Here is a 15,680-nt window from a genome sequence, read left to right on the forward strand (position 1 = left end):
CGGGGTGGGGGGGCAATGGGGGGAGAGAGGACACTTTGGGGCCGGGGAGCAACGCAGGGAGGGAAGCGGTGAAATGAAGATTAGAGGGAAGAGGCCAGGGAAAGGGAAGACAGAGGTTAGAGGGGAACCGCAGGGAAATCGAGAGAAGCTCAGCTTAGACAGGGAGACCCAAGGACGGACGCAGAGACAGAGACACACAGAAAGAGGCAGAGAGAGACGGAGACCCAGACGGACCCAGAGACGGACAGGGCTGGGGCGGGGAGACAGAGGCAGAGGCAGACAGTGAGGTGGAGGTGGTAGACCCGGGAAAGCCTTGACCCTCAGAGGCTGATGGGGTGGGGCGGGGAAGCGGAGCAGGAAAGAGTTAAGGAGAAGGAAGCAGGGAGAGGAGGAAGGGAGAGACGGGGAGGCAGGGGGGAGGGGGAGGGAAGGAGGAGAAGAAGCGAGATATACAGATGAGAGAGGGGGGGAAGCCAGAGAGCCGATCGCCCTATCTCTGAGCGAGTGCCGAGAAGTAACCTCTCCCCATCCCCCTCCTCACCTCCCCCCGCAACCTTCTCCTCCCCGCTCCCCCCGGCTCCCGTGGCGGCGGCCGGGGCGAGTCACGTGTCAGCCGGCGGAGCGACTCCCTGGACCCCCCCCGTCCCCTCCGTCCGTCCCCTGCGGCCCCCTCCCCTCCTCCAGCGGGGGTCCCGGCGGGGCGGGGCGGGGCGGGGCGGGGGGCGCGCGGGAGCCCGAGCAGTAGGCCGAAGGAGCCGGCGACCCGCGGCCCGTCCCGGACTGGGAAGGGGGGGCGGGGGCGGGGCCGGGGGCGGGGCGGAGGGGGAGGGGGAGCCGGGGCCGGAGAACCCCCCGTCCGACAACTGTTGCGGGCGGCGGAGCGGCTCCGGGCTCCGGGCTCCGGGCTCCGGGTGCGGGGCTCCGGGCGCGGGGCGCGGGGCGCGGGGCGCAGGCGGCCCGGCTCGGCTCGGCTCTGTCCGTCCGTCCGTCTCCCTGATGCCCGGAGCCGGGGCCGGGGCCGAGGCCGGAGCCGGAGCTCCGAGGGCGCTGGGCCGGGAGCTGCGGCGGCGCCGCCCGGGAGCCCGGAGGAGGTAGGCGCCCGGAGGCCGGGGGGCGCGGGGGCGCGGGAGGCTCGGCTGGGGGCGCTGAGGGGCGCGGGGCTCGGCGGGGGTCGGGGGTCTTGGCTGGGGACGCTGAGGGTCGCGGAGCTCGGCGGGGGTCGGGGTCTTGGCTGGGGACGCTGAGGGTCGGGGGTCTCGGGCGGGTCGGGGGTCTTGGCTGGGGACGCTGAAGGTCGGGGGTCTCGGCTGGGGTCGGGAGTCTTGGCTGGGGACGCTAAGGGTCGGGGTTCTCGGCTGGGGTCGGGGGTCTTGGCTGGGGACGCTGAGGGTCGGGGGTCTCGGCTGGGGTGGCGGACGGAGGCGGCAGGTGGTCTCCGGGGTTGGGCCGGGGGCAGCAGAGGGAGCAGAGAGACCCGGCGGGACGGGAGGGGGCTTTCCCCTGCTCCCCCCCTCCGCCCTCCCCAGAAAGTAAGAAACAGAAGGGGCAGCGCAGGGGGCCGCGAACCGCTGCCCGTGGATCCGTCCTTCCCCCTCCTCACCCCCGCCACAACTGCCATCCCCCTGCCGCCCCCCGCCTCGGCTGGGGAGGGCGGCTTCGGTCCGGCGGCTTCGGTCCGGCGGCTTCGGTCCGGCTCCGGCCGGGATCCGGGCTCGGGAATTGTTTCCGGTCCAGACCCAGGGTCGGACTAAGCAAGCTCATTAGCGCTCAAGGTTTCCATGACAGCGGGACCCTAATTATCGGCAGGTTGGCCCGTGGGTGGGGGTCCCTCCCCCGTCCCCCTGTCCCTCCACCCGAGGGTCCTTCGTTTTGGGGGGCCGGAGTCCGGGGAGGAATCTGACAATACGACCAGTCCCGGAGGTCTCGCGGTTAAAGCGAGGAGGGGCAGGAGGTCCGCCGTCTCCCACTTTCGGGTGACTTGGGCTAGGGGGTCGGGAGGGGGTGTCCTGCTGCTCTGTGGGGAGCCAGGAGCTACAGCAGTGGTATTTGGATAGAGCACAGGCCTGGGAATCAGAAGGTCATGGGTTCTAATTCCTACTCCGCCACTTGTCTGCTGTGTGACCTTGGGCATCATTGCCTCAGTTCCCTCATCTGGAAAATGGGGATTGAGACTGTGAGCCCAAGTGGGACAAGGACTGTGTCCAACACGATATGCTTGCATCCACCCCAGAGCTTAGCACAGTGCCTGGCACATAATAAGGGCTTAACAAATAATTTGGGGGAGTAGGGCCAGGCGGACGGGGGAGCCGAGAAGCGGTCACTTCCAGACACAAATTCCCACTGCGGTGAGCGGCCCGGGGATTCCCCAGCTGTCCACCGTGGAGAGGCAATCCGGGACCAGCGGAGGCAGAGGGCGTGCTCGCCCCTCCGACGCCCCTGGAGTGCCATCCGGGCGGGGTCCCCGGGTCCGGCGGGGGTCGCCGAGCCCCCTTCTCAAGCGTCCGGAGCAAGAGCACGGGCCAGATGGTGCCGGGAATGCTGGCAAGGCCCCCGGGGCTGGGGGTCCAGAGGACAGAGAAGTTTGGGTGCGGGCATGGGCGGTGGGGGAGGGGGCTCAGCCTAAATGGGATTGTTTGATCGTGGCGACCATCGGCCTGGGAGGAGTGACTCCCCACTTCCGAAAGCCGCAGACAGAAAGGAAAATATACTAGGAAATCCCACTCGGAAAGCCCCACTATCTCTGCGGCAGCCCAGGGTGCCCAGTTAATAATAATCATGATGGTATTGTTCAATGCCTATTATGTGCCAAACACTGTTCTAAGCGCTGGGGGTGATACAAGGTAAATCAGGTTATCCCACGTGGGGCTCACAGTCTTAATCCCCATTTTACAGATGAGGTCGCTGAGTCACAGAGAAGTTAAGTGGCTTGCCCAAGGTCACACAGCAGACAACTGGCAGAGCCGGGGTTTGAACCCTCGTCCTCTGACTCCCAAACCCGGGCTCTTTCCGCTAAGCCACGCTACTTCAGTTACCCAGCCTTCGGAGGGGAGAGGGCCAGACACCTTGACATTGGATTGGAATTACAGCAGGAGACGCTGTGGCGGGCTGTGAAATGGGACTTCCTGTGGGTCAAGGGGTTTAGACACTTGAATAGGCAACAAAGGGAGAATGAGGCACCTCTCCAACCCCGGCCCTCTCAGAAAACTGTAAAGAAAGGATAGACACTCATCTGGGCTGGAAGCAGGGGACTGGTCCAGATGACCTCAAAGACCTTCGATGGTCTGACGTCTAAGTAACCTGTCCCCCGCCCGCCCCTCTCCCATCCCAGTGAAGGTTATTCTGGGAGGACCAGAGCCAGGAAGAGACCACAGCTGCCCACAGTGCCCTACTGCTAAGAAGGCCCGGGGGAGTTGGAGAGGGAGAGGTGAGGGAGTCTCCTCTGGGAAGCTTTCCCAGATTACTTTTCTCCCCTCCCCAGGCTACATCCGCCAACTTCCCTCTCTGCACATATGGCCACTCTAGTTATATGTCAACTCCACTATTTAAGCACTTATTTATCCCTCTACCATGCCATCCTCTTTTTCCTCGTATCGGTGCATTATTACCTGTCTTCCCCATTAGACTGCATACTCCTCGAGGGCAGGGATTGAACGTGATGGGCTGATGGACGGGTGGACAAGCAGGTGGATGACAGGAGGGTGGGTGGGTGGACAGGCGTCTGGGGGACAGAAGGAAGGAGAAAGCAGAAGGTCAGCTCAGCCATGGTGTCCACGGTTGCCCCTTAGCAACGGGCCAGGCAGAAACAGGCAGAACTCAAGGGAGACCCACCAGCTGGGCAATTCAGAGTGAGCCAAACGTGGGGGAGAGAACTTCGGGGGCTTGCCGTGTCCCTCCGGGGGTTTCCCCTCCCCCTCCTGTTGACCACTCTCTCCTCCCCACAGCCCCTGCACGATCCTTCTTCTCCTGCCCCTGGGGCTAGGGGGTTGGCAGGAGGCAGGAGGGTGGATGGATGGGGAACACCCAGGCCTTTCCAATTCTGGGCTAGAGGGCTTCTCCTGTTGGATCTGACACCCCCCCCCCCCACCCCGTTGTGGGCTCTGGAAGCTGGGGAGCAACCAGGCTCTGCAGGCTGGCCCAGGGTCTAGAGTGGTAAGCGTTTACACGGACACTCAGCTGGATTACTGGCTGAGAGATAATCAATCGATCATATTCATTGAGCACTTACTGTGTGTAGAGCACTGTACTAAGCACTTGGGAGAATACAAGAGAACAATCTAACAGCCACATTCCCTGCCAACAAGGAGCTTACAGTCTAGAGAGGGAGACAGACATTCATCTAAGTAAATAAATGACAGATATGGGCGTAAGTGCTGTTTGGCTGGGAGAGGGAGGGGGGCTGAATAAAGAGAGCAAGTCAGGGAGATGCAGAAGGGAGTGGAAAAAAAGGAAAAGAGAGCTTAGGTCGGGGAAGGCCTCTTAGAAGAGATGTGCCTTTAATAAGGCTTTGAAGTGGGGGAGAGTAATTGTCGGATTTGAAGAGGGAGGGCATTTTAGGCCAGAGGCTGGACATGAGCAAGAAGTCAGTGGTAAGATAGACAAGACTGAGGTAGAGTGAGTAGGGTGGCATTAGAGGAGCAAAGTGCATGGGATGGTTTGTAGTAGGGAGTAGCGAGGTGAGGTAGGAGAGGGCAAGGTGATTGACGGCTTTAAAGTCAATGGTGAGGAGTTTGTTGCGGAGGTGGCTGGGCAACCACTGGAAGGTATTGAGGACTGCGGAACTGACTCCCTGAGAGCTGCAGATTGGGGAGGGGAGAGGGCGGAGGACACTTTTCAAAGCTCATCAAAGCTTTAACGTCCATCCGTAAACCATCTAAAGGTGGAGAGGGTGGGCAGCACCGCCTGGTGGACAGAGCGCAGGGATGGGAGGTGGGAAACCTGGGTTCTAGTCTTAGCTATCCCCCAGCCTATGGGTCATCTCGGGCCAGTCATCCACCAGCCCATCCATCTGAGTCTCTTTTTTTTTAGGGTATTTGTTAAGCGCTCACTATGCTCCAGGCACTTTACTAAGCCCTGGGTTAAATACAAGATAATCAGGTTGGACATAGTCATTCATTCAATAGTATTTATTGAGCGCTTACTGTGTGCAGAGCACTGTACTAAACGCTTGGGAAGTACAAGTTGGCAGTCCACGTCCCACTTTAGGGTGGGGGTGGGGAGGGTCATAGTCTTCATCCCCGTTAAATAGATGAAAGAACTGAGGCCCAAAGCCCAAAGAAGTGAAGTGACCTTCCCAACGTCACACGGCAGACAAGTAGTGGAGGCAGGATTAGAACCCAGGTCCTCCTGACTCCCAGGTCCGGACTCTATCCACTAGGTGATGCCGCTTCTCTATGGTCAGTACTATTTATTACTCCCATCCCCACTGAAAAGATGAGGAAATGAGAAACAATGTGGCCAAGTGGATAGAGCCTAGGCCAGGCAATCAGAAGGAACTGAGTTCTAATCCAAGCTCTGCTACTTGTGTGACCCTGAACAAGTCACTTTATTTCTCTGTGCCTCAGTTACCTCATCTGCAAAATGGATAGTGGGCCCCGGGTGGGACAGGAATAGCGTCCGACCTGGTCATCTTGTAACGACCCCAGTGCTCAGCACAGAGCTTGGCACATGGCAAATGCCGAATGGATACCTCAGTTGGATTCAGTGAGATTTGGGCTCAGTGCTCAGCGCTTAGAACAGTGCTCAGCCCTTAGAACAGTGCTTCGCACATAGTAAGAGGTTAACAAATACCATCATTATTATTAGTTTTTGGGACCTGTGTCTGGGGAGGTGAGGAGCCGGGTCAGAGGCCGAGCCAATGTTACACATGACAGACCCGTTGTAGACGGCTGGAGATGGCTCGAAAGGGGATGAGGGCTCCGGCATCAGTACCATTATACCTCTCTGGCCCCCCGCCTCCCAGCAGACCAAACTTCACTTCTCCACCGGCCACACTCTGTCCAGAAACCATGAAACCTCAGGGCCTGGTGGAGTGAGGAACGACCCTTGGCTCCTCTCCACAACGGAAACTCCTTCCCCTTAGGGAGACCCCGTAGGAAACCTCACAAGCCAGGATCCTTAGTGTCTGGAGGCGGACAAGGGATGGGACCCCGGAGACACTGAGAGGCTGAGACTGGTCACTGAGGGGAGGGGCAGCCCTAGCCAGGGTACTCCGGTACTCCAGGAGAAAATCCCCCCCGTCCTCCCGAGCCCCCCACGAAGGTTGCCAGCGACTTTAACGATCTGTACTGTGTTCAGAGTGATGGCTTCTTAGACTCCAAAATGTATATTTTATGACGTAACTCAGATCCCGGGCCATACGGTTGTTGCACAGAAGCCCTGGGCATCAGGGAGGCCAGCTCGGGAGACAATAGCCCCCGGCCCACCCCATCAAGGCTCTGTGGATACCCAAGGTGAATTCTGGGCAGATATTTCGGTGCTGTGACAGAGCGCTGCACTGATTGCCTGCTGTGTATGAAGAGCTGGGCGGGACTCCTGCTGTTGTGAGGTGCTTTGCTGGATGCCTGCTGTGTGCGGAGCACTGGGCTGAACGCCTGCTGTGTGCAAAGCACTGGGCTGGACTCCCGCTGAGGCAGAACACTGTTCTGGACAACGGCTGTTTGCAGAGGGTTACCTGCTGTGTACACAGCGTTGTGCTAAGCACTTGGGTATATTTACAGTAAAAGTGAAAGCAGCACGATCGATGCTCTCAAGGAACTCTGCAAGCTCGTCTTCCGGGAGAGACAGAGGGACCTGGGTCATTTCGAGTCAGTGGGAGCAGGAGGAAGGGCCCAGGATGGATCTGGGCCCGGGCAGGAGTCCGGAAGGACGGGGCCGTGAATTCAAGACTCCTGCCCAGCAGAGAACTCGGGCGGTGGTTGGCTGTACTGGACCAGTCCACGATGGTCTCTCCAGGCTGGGCAGCTGGCGTTCCAGGCTGGACAGCCATCTCTCCGTGCCAGGGATCTATCTCTGGACCCGACGACCGTCTCTCTGGGTCATGTGATTGCCTGTCCAGGCCGGGCAGCTGTCTCTCTGGGCTGGACGGCCGTCTCTCCCGGCCAGGTGGCCATCTTTCCAGGCATGGCGGCTGTCTCTCTGGGCTGGATGGCCATCTCTCTGATTCAAGCATCTATCTCCGGGCTGACAGGCTATCTCTCTCTCTCGGGGCTATGTGACCATCTTTCCAGACCAGGTGGCAGTCTCTCAGAGCTGGATGGTCGTCTTTCTGGTCCAGACGTCTATCTCCAGCCCAGGCCATGTGACCGTCTCTCCAGGCGGGGCAGCCGAGAAGCATCATGGATATTGGACGGAGTATAGGCTTGGGAGTTAGAAGGTCATGGATTCTAATCCCGACTCTGACACTTGTCTGCTGTGCGACCTTGGGCAAGTCACTTCACTTTTCTGTGCTTCAGTTACTTCATCTGTAAAATGGGGATTGATACTGTGAGCCCCACGTGGAACAGGGACAGTGTCCAATCCGACTTGCTTGTATAATAATAATAATAATAATAATAATAATAGTGGTATTTGTTAAGCACTTACTATGTGCCGAGGCACTGTTCTAAGTGCTGGGGTAGATACAAGGTAATCAGGTTGTCCCACATAGGACTCACAGTCTTAATCCCCATTTTACAGATGAGGGAACTGAGGCACAGAGAAGTTAAGTGACTTGCCCAAGGTCACACAGCAGACGAGTGGGGGAGGCGGGATTAGAACCCACGAACTCTGACTCCCAAGCCCGTGCTCTTTCCACTGAGCCATTTGCTGCATACACCCCAGACTTTCGTACAGTGCCTGAGCACTTAACAAATACCACAATTGCTATTACTGTCTCTCCACGCCGGGCGGCTGTCTCTCTGGGCCAGGTGGCCGTCTCTCCGGGTCAGACAGCTGTCACTCTAGGCCAGGTGGCCGTCTTTCCAGGCCGGGGGGCGGGGGTGGCACGCACGGGCAAAGGGCTTGGGTTCTTTTGAATTTGAACCGGCCGGGAAAGGTCTCCGTCAGAGCCCTTCATGGCTCTTTCCCCGAATCCTGGCCCTGCGCCTCTCTTCCGGGGGGAGAGTCGCACAAGGTTGAGTGGCAGCTGGGCTGGTCACAGCTCACCCACAGCAGCCTTCAGAGAAAGGCGAAAGACGGGCAACTTTGACAGGGACTCAAGGGCACGGTGAGGCAGGGAACGGGAGGCACCTTTGGGGTTTGTTCACCAAGTGGCTTCGATCCCCAGACGCTCACTCCATTTCAGAGGCATCGAATGTCCTGGCTGAAAAATTGGCGGGTAGTGGGCTCAGTCGAACGAGATCCATGGGAAGGCGGGATTGAAGGGAAGGGTGGGAGAGGGTCTGGAGCCTGGAGAGAACCAGGAAATCAGTCAGTCAATCCACAGAGTTACTAAGCACTAAGCATGAACAGAACATTGCGCTGGGGGAATGAGAATCACTGAGAAGCAAGAGAAGCAGCGTGGCTCAGTGGAAAGAGCACAGGCTTTGGAGTCAGACGTCATGGGTTCAAATCCCGGCCCCACCACTTGTCAGCTATGTGACTTTGGGCAAGTCACTTAACTTCTCTGTGCCTCAGTTACATCATCTGTAAAATGGGGATGAAGACTGTGAGCCCCATATGGGACAACCTGATCACCTTGTAACCTCCCCAGAGCTTAGAACAGTGCTTTGCACATAGTAAGCACTTAATAAATGCCATCATTATTATAATTATTATTATCACTGGACCCAGGACAACACTATGTCAGTAGAATAGCTCGTTGTGGGCAAGGAACATGTGTATTAAATGTTATAACGTATTCTCCCAAGCGCTTAGTACTGTGCTTCGCACACAGTAAGAGCTCAATAAATACAATTGACTGATTGATGGTGTATAAGGATAGCTCTTTTTATAAACTAAGCACTTGGGAAAAGACGGTAGGATTAGTAGACAGCAATCTCTGCCCTCGAGGAGACAATCTACTCTATGCAGAGCACTTCACTAAGTGCTAGGTAGAATACAGCAGAGTTGGAGGCGATCTCTGCCTTCAAGGGCTTACAGTCTCCGAGTTGCAGAACACTGTATTGAGTGCTTGGGAGAGCACAATAGAAGTAGTAGTCATTATCCCTGCCCTCAAGGAGTATACAGTCTAACAGTGGAAACAAACCAGAAAAAGACAACAGGTTGCAGAAGCAATAGAGTCTTGAGCTGACATTCTAATAGGAGAGACTTGGTCAACAGAATTTATCTACAAAAAGTGGGAATGATTTAGGTGGGGGCTGGGCGGAGAAAAATAGGAACATGGGAAGATAAGAAGGTGAAGGATAAGGGAAAATGAGTGCGAACTGATACGTTCGTATGAGCAAAGACACCCGGACCTCTGAAGGCTGAAGAAGGAACTCCAGAAGTGCAGCTATACCAGAAGGGGGGCTGGAAGGGGAGGGGAGAGTCGGGGAGAGGGGCTGAGGTGGGGAGGGGAGAGAGGGAGAGATGAGCTGGTGGGGGGAGGGGAGAATAGGGGCGTGGGACTGATGGGCAGTGGGGAGGGCTCGAGGAAAGAAAGGGCTGCGGAAGGGAGGATTGGGAAGAGTGGAGGGTGGGAGATGGGCGAAAGGAGGAATAGGAAGGGGCACTGGAATTAGGGAGGGAAAGCCGAGGAGGGTGTTTGGGGAGGGAGGAAGAATGGGGAGAGGTGGGGGGGAAGAGGGTAGGGGAGAGGGGGCAGGGGGGCTTTCGTGGATCTGTTTCTCTCCTGCCCTTTTCCCCCATTCGCTGCCTGCTTCCTGCCTCGAGTCACTACCCTAAAGGCCACGGCTGTCTATTAATACCGTGCTATTTAGGCCGCGCGCTGGGAGAGGGACGGACAGATCTGGGAGCAGGTGCGACACATGCTGCCCCTGCCGGCAGTGAGCTCATCGCCCGGCCTGTGCCTGCGGGGGGCGAGGCTCCCTTTGTCTCCGCTCTCACGGCTGCCCCGCCAGGCTGACCGAGGGAGCCAGGGCCCGGCTCTGGCGGTGGCTGTGGGGATGCCCGGGCATCGGCCCTAAGGGGCCCGTCCATCAGGGCTCACTGCTGGGCTGCTACCCCGAGCAGAGTCCCTGTGGGCCCGGTACCAGCGTACACCCAGAATCCACCCAGTGTCCACCCAGCATCTGCCCAGACCAGACACTCCCTCCAATGGGGCCCCAGGAGGACCCCTGGGCTGGTGGCCCTCCTGGACACACATTAAAGTCCTGAATTTTCCCCCAGTGAACCCATACAGACCATCCAAAGCCTCTGATTCTCCCCTCTGCATTCCTGACCTTCCCCCAGTGACCCAGCATGGGCCACCCCACACCCCTGACTCTCCTCTCTTCATCCCTGACTCTCCCCCACAGTGACCCAGCACAGACCATCCACCCACTGGTGGTTTCTTCTTTCAGCCCACAGTCCTTGATGTAGGCCTGAAACAGACTCCATTGATGGTGAGCTTTCCTGGTGGATGGGTGTGTGGCTGGATGGACCAGTGTGGGACCCTCAATCCTAGACACACTGTGCTCTCTCTCTTCTCTCTCTCTCTCTCTCTCTCTCTCTCACACACACACACACACACACAAACACACACACACGTAGACACACACAGTCTCAGAGACTGTCCCTACTGGCTGCCATATGTGCTGCCTGCTGTGCCCAGGACCATTTTCATGGCGGCCTCCCAGTCCACCCATCCTCTCTGAGCTTCTCCTGTGGCAGAGCAGCTCCTTTCCAGATCACAGCACGCCAGTCTGGCCTTTATTGTACCCCCCCCTTAGAGGGTCCAGCTGAAACTGCAGGTCATGGTCTAAAGCTGGGGGTGGCCTGGCTTTGCCCAGGGAACTCTCAGTTATCCAGAATGGAGGACTGGAGATCCAGGTGGTGGTGAAGGTTATCTGGACTATTTAAGCACCTTGAGGGAAGGAATTGCTTCTACCATTCATTCATTCATTCAATCATATTTATCATTATTATTATTATTATACTAAATATTGTCTTCTCCCAAATGCTCAGTACAGTATTCTGGACATGGTACACCGTAATCTCCTCGAGAGTAGAGATTCTGTCTAACTCTTGCCTTCTTCCAAGTGTTCAGTATAGTGCTCTGTACACAGAAGATTGTAAGGTCCTGAGGGCAGGAATAGGGGTCTACTAACTCCATTGTGCCTGCCAAAACGCTCAGTAAGTGCTCTGCACACAGTAGACTGGAAGCTCCTTGAGGTCAGGGACCGTATCTACTAACTGTTTGACTACTGATGGACCCACCGACTGCTACCTTGGGCTGGATTTGCCCTGTTCAGGCCTTCTGCCCAGTTGGAGGAGTTCCATAACTGTTGACACCGTGAGGGGAGAAAGCTATTTCAAACACTTGTTGGGCACCACTTACCTCATTCTCGGCCAAAAACATGGAAGGGCACTGAGCGGGGACGCACTTCCCAGCCTTCCAAGCCGGGCCTTGAAGTCTGGCCAACCCCCGGGTAGGGTGCCGTTGGTCGGAGGAAATCCTTACAGCTCTCTGGGTTCTGTGACGTGCAGCTGCGGCTTGGCACACCACATTGGTGGGCTCGTTTGCCCTCCCAGATGCTGTAGTCATTTTCTGGGCCGAAGTAGATAGAGGGACTCCACAAGCGAGGCAGAGTAGATGGAGGGATTCCACCAACGAGGCAATGAAGATGGAGGAGCTCCACCAGAAAAACAGTGTAGTCATAATAATAATGATGGTGTTTGTTAAGAGCTTACTATGTGCCAAGCACTGTTCTAAGTGATGGGAGAGATACAAGGTAATCAGGTTGTCTCACATGGGGCTCATAGCCTTAATCCCCATTTTACAGATGAGGTCACTGAGGCACAGAGAAGTTAAGTGACTTGTTCAAAGTCACACAGCTGACAAATGACAGAGCTGGGATGAGAACCCATGACCTCTGGCTCCTAAGCCCATGCTCTTTCCACTGAACCACACTGTAGACAGAGAGGCTCCCCTGGTGAGGCAGTGTAGATGGAGGGACAGTGTAGACAGGAACTCCACCAGTGAAGCAGTGTAGATGGAGGGACTCCACTGCATTGGCTAGGTGGTGTAGATGGAAGGACTCCACCAGAGAGGCAGTGTGGACAGAAACTCTACCAGTGAAGCAGGGCAGATGGAAGGGCTCCACCACAGAGACAGTGTAAATGGAGAGACTCGGCCAAAGAGGCAGTATAAACAGAGGGACTCCACTGACTAGGAAGGATGGGATGTATTCAGTGCTTCTCTTGTGTCCAGCCCTGTGCCAAACACTGTGATAAATACAGATAATCAGGTCAGGCATCATACCTGCCCCTGCCCCTCGTTTCCTATCTAGGGTCACCCGGCAGGTCAAGGGCAGGTGGAGTGGGGAAGAGAATCTGGGTCCCCTGACCGATGACCAGACCCATGCTCTGTTCACCAGGCCGAACCACCCAGGAGAGTCCAGCTCAGTTTCGGAAAGCGATCAAATTCTTCAGCCCCATGGTGCCTAGTGCCCTCACATTAGCCCTCTGTCAGCCAGTGGGACGTCAGAAAGAGTGATTTATTTTTACAACCGTGAATTCATTGTAAAAATTAAATGCTGTTGCAGATGAATGGGGAAACATGAAATTATTCAGATGTATGAATATATGCACGCACGCACACACACACACACACACACACACACACACACACACACACACACACACACACACACACACACACACACACACACACACACACACACACTGGCCCCGCTGGCTGCAGTGTCCGCTGCCTCCTGTGCCTGGAGCTGTCTTTCCTGCTGCCTCCTCGCCTCCCCATTTCCCAGGATCTTCTCCTGCAACAGGGCCTCCGAGTCACTTGACTTCGCACATTTAAATCAAACTTTCTGCAGCATATCTTTCTATAGGCAATAATAATAATAACTGGGGTATTTGCTAAGTGCTCACTCTATACCAAGCACTGTACTAAGCGCTGGGGTAGATGCGTCTACCCAAGATAATTGGATCGGACACAGTCCCTGTCTCACATGGGTCTAAATAGTGGGGAGAATGGGTATTTAATCCCTGTTTTACGGATGAGTACAATTGTTAGTGATTGTTATATCAATCACTCATCGTATCCCAACTGGATTACTGCATCAACATTCTTTCTGATCTTCCAACCTCCTGTCTCTCCCCATTCATTCATTTATTCAATCGTATTTATTGAGCACTTACTGTGTGCAGAGCATTGTACTAGGCGCTTGGGAAGTACAAATTGACAACATATAGAGACAGTCCCTACCCAGCAAAGGGCTCACAGTCTAGAAGACTTAACTTCCCATTTCACTTCCCACTCCCCACTTCAGACTATACTTCACTCTACTGCCCGGATTATTTTCCTACAGAAACGCTCTGGGCATGTCACACCCCTCCTCAAAATTCTCCAGTGATTACCTATCAACCTTCATATGAAGCAAAAACTCCTCACCATTGGCTTCAAAGCTCTCCATCATCTTGTCCCCTCCTACCTCCCTCCCTTCTCTCCTTCTATAGATCAGCTCACAAACTGTGCTCCTCTGCTGCCGCTTACCTCCTCACTGGGCCTCGTTCCCACCTGCCCCACCCTGGCCCATGTCCTGCATCTGGGCTGGAATGCCCTCCCTCCTCACATCTGCCAAACTAGCTCATTTCTCCCCTTCAAAGTCCTATTGAAAGCTCACCTCCTCCAGGAGGCTTTCCCAGACTGAGCCCACCTTTTCCTCCGCTCTTCCTCCCCTCCCCATTGCCTCTACTCCCTCCCTCTGCTCTATGCCCCTCCCTGCCGCACAGCACTTGTGTATATATGTTCATATTTATTATTCTATCTATTTTATAAATGATGTGTATAATCTATAATTATTTGTTTATATTGATGCTATTAATGCCTGGCTTCTTGTTTTGTTTTGTTGTCTGTTTCCCTCGCTTCTAGACTGTGAGCCCATTGTTGAGTAGGGATTGTTTCTATCAGTTGCTGAATTGTACTTTCCAAGCTCTTAGTACAGTGCTCTGCACACAGTAAGCACTCAGTAAATACGAGTGAATGAATGAATTAATTAATGAATGAAAGATGAGGAAATTGAGAGAAGGGAAGTGATTTGCCTAAATCCATGCAGCAGGTGATTGACAGAGCCAGGATTAGAACCCAGGTCTCTTGACTTCTAGTCCTGGACCCCTCCTCGCCCCACGAAGCCATGCGCCTTCTCCATCTGTGGCTACAGGTGGTGCCCTGCTTGGGTCATGATTGCTGATCGTTGGACCCCGGCCTGTCTGTGCCACCACCTCCCCCACCAAGCCCCCGCCCCGCCCCAATCCCCACATCTTCCTCAAGCCCTGCTGCAATTCCCTCTCAGCCCTGCACTTTTTGCTTCCTCCTCCTCCTCCTATTTCTCCCCCTTCTTCCCAGGGGTGCTAATGGTTTAATTAATTGCTTACTTGATACTTTAGGAGCTGCTTTGATATCCTAAGATGAAAGTTGCAAGCCAAGCCCACGGCGATGGCTTATATGATGGTTTTCTGCCTTTCCATCAGAGCCCTAGAAGGGGCACTTAAGTCATTTGTAATTAAAGTCATGATGGGAGGTAACATCTTCTTTTCTCAAAGAACTCTGGGAATTCTGAGAGACTCTGCAACCTGAGAGGTCTCTGGCCAGCCTTGCAGATTTACACAGGCTCAGGACTCACAGGCCTGTACCAGTGAATTGTCCACTGAAAATGGACAGTGGAGCCTCAGCCTGGCTTCTGCTCTTTTTTTAGCCTCCAATCCTGGCCAGGAGAGAAACAACCCCTTTGCCCTGTCGAAGATGAAGCCTCCAAAACAGATGGGGTCCCTGCAGGCCAAGACATGGCACTTGCCCCCTACATTTCGAGGAGAACATCGTGCCTGAGATGGGGACATCATGTTTACGGGGCTGGCGAGGGGAGGGCAGCAATCAGGGGATAGAGTCAGAGAGGGGAACTAGACAATGAAAAGACTAGATTGAGGGGAATGAGGAGCGTGAGCCGTGGTGCAGTGGGAGAGGAGTGAGGAGGGGCAGAGCTGATTGAGTGCCTTAAAGCTGATGATCTGGAGCTTCTGCTTGATGCAGAGAGGAATGGGTAAATGGAAGACGTACGCAGAACACTATCTCTCGGGGTCTTTCTCACTATCTCTCCTATCTCTCTTTGGGTTTCTCTGGTGTCCATTTCTCTGAATGCGACTCATTCTCTGGATGTCTCAGGGTGAGTGTGTGTGTTTGTGTATATGCCTCTGGATGCCTGTCTCTCTGGGGTGGTGTATAATAATAATGGTATTTTTTAAGTGCTTACTATGTGCCAAGCAAGGTTCTAATATGTCTCTGGCACTCTCTGTGGATGTCGCTGAGGGTCCTTCTATGTATCTGTCTCTCTCTCCGAGTGCTTCCCAGCATCTTTCTGTGTGTGTGAGTCTGTGTTCATTTTCCCTCTGGATCTGTATGTCTCCAGTTTGTGTGTTTGTGAGTACTTCTCCCTCTGGATCTGTGTGTTTCTCCACCTCTATCTTAGTCTGTATGCATCTCTCAGTGCCTATGTGTCTCTTTCTGTCTCTGCCCACTTTTCTTGTCTTTTTCATTCATTCATTCAATCATATTTATTGAGCACTTACTGTGTGCAGAGCACTGTACT

The 15,680-nt window shown here is 55.1% G+C and overlaps 1 protein-coding gene across 1 annotated transcript in view; it reads left to right on the forward strand.

The window, feature by feature from the left end:
- The first annotated feature begins 984 nt into the window (after positions 1-984).
- Positions 985-15,680, forward strand: part of SHISAL1 (shisa like 1) — a 30,608-nt gene continuing 15,912 nt past the window's right edge. Inside the window, exon 1 of the mRNA XM_038756616.1 lies at positions 985-1,091. The gene's annotated coding sequence lies outside the window, so the exon portion shown is untranslated. The remainder of the gene's footprint in view (positions 1,092-15,680) is intronic.

The sequence above is a fragment of the Tachyglossus aculeatus genome, chromosome 14 (assembly GCF_015852505.1).
Source record: "Tachyglossus aculeatus isolate mTacAcu1 chromosome 14, mTacAcu1.pri, whole genome shotgun sequence".
NCBI classification, from domain to species: Eukaryota; Metazoa; Chordata; class Mammalia; order Monotremata; family Tachyglossidae; genus Tachyglossus; species Tachyglossus aculeatus.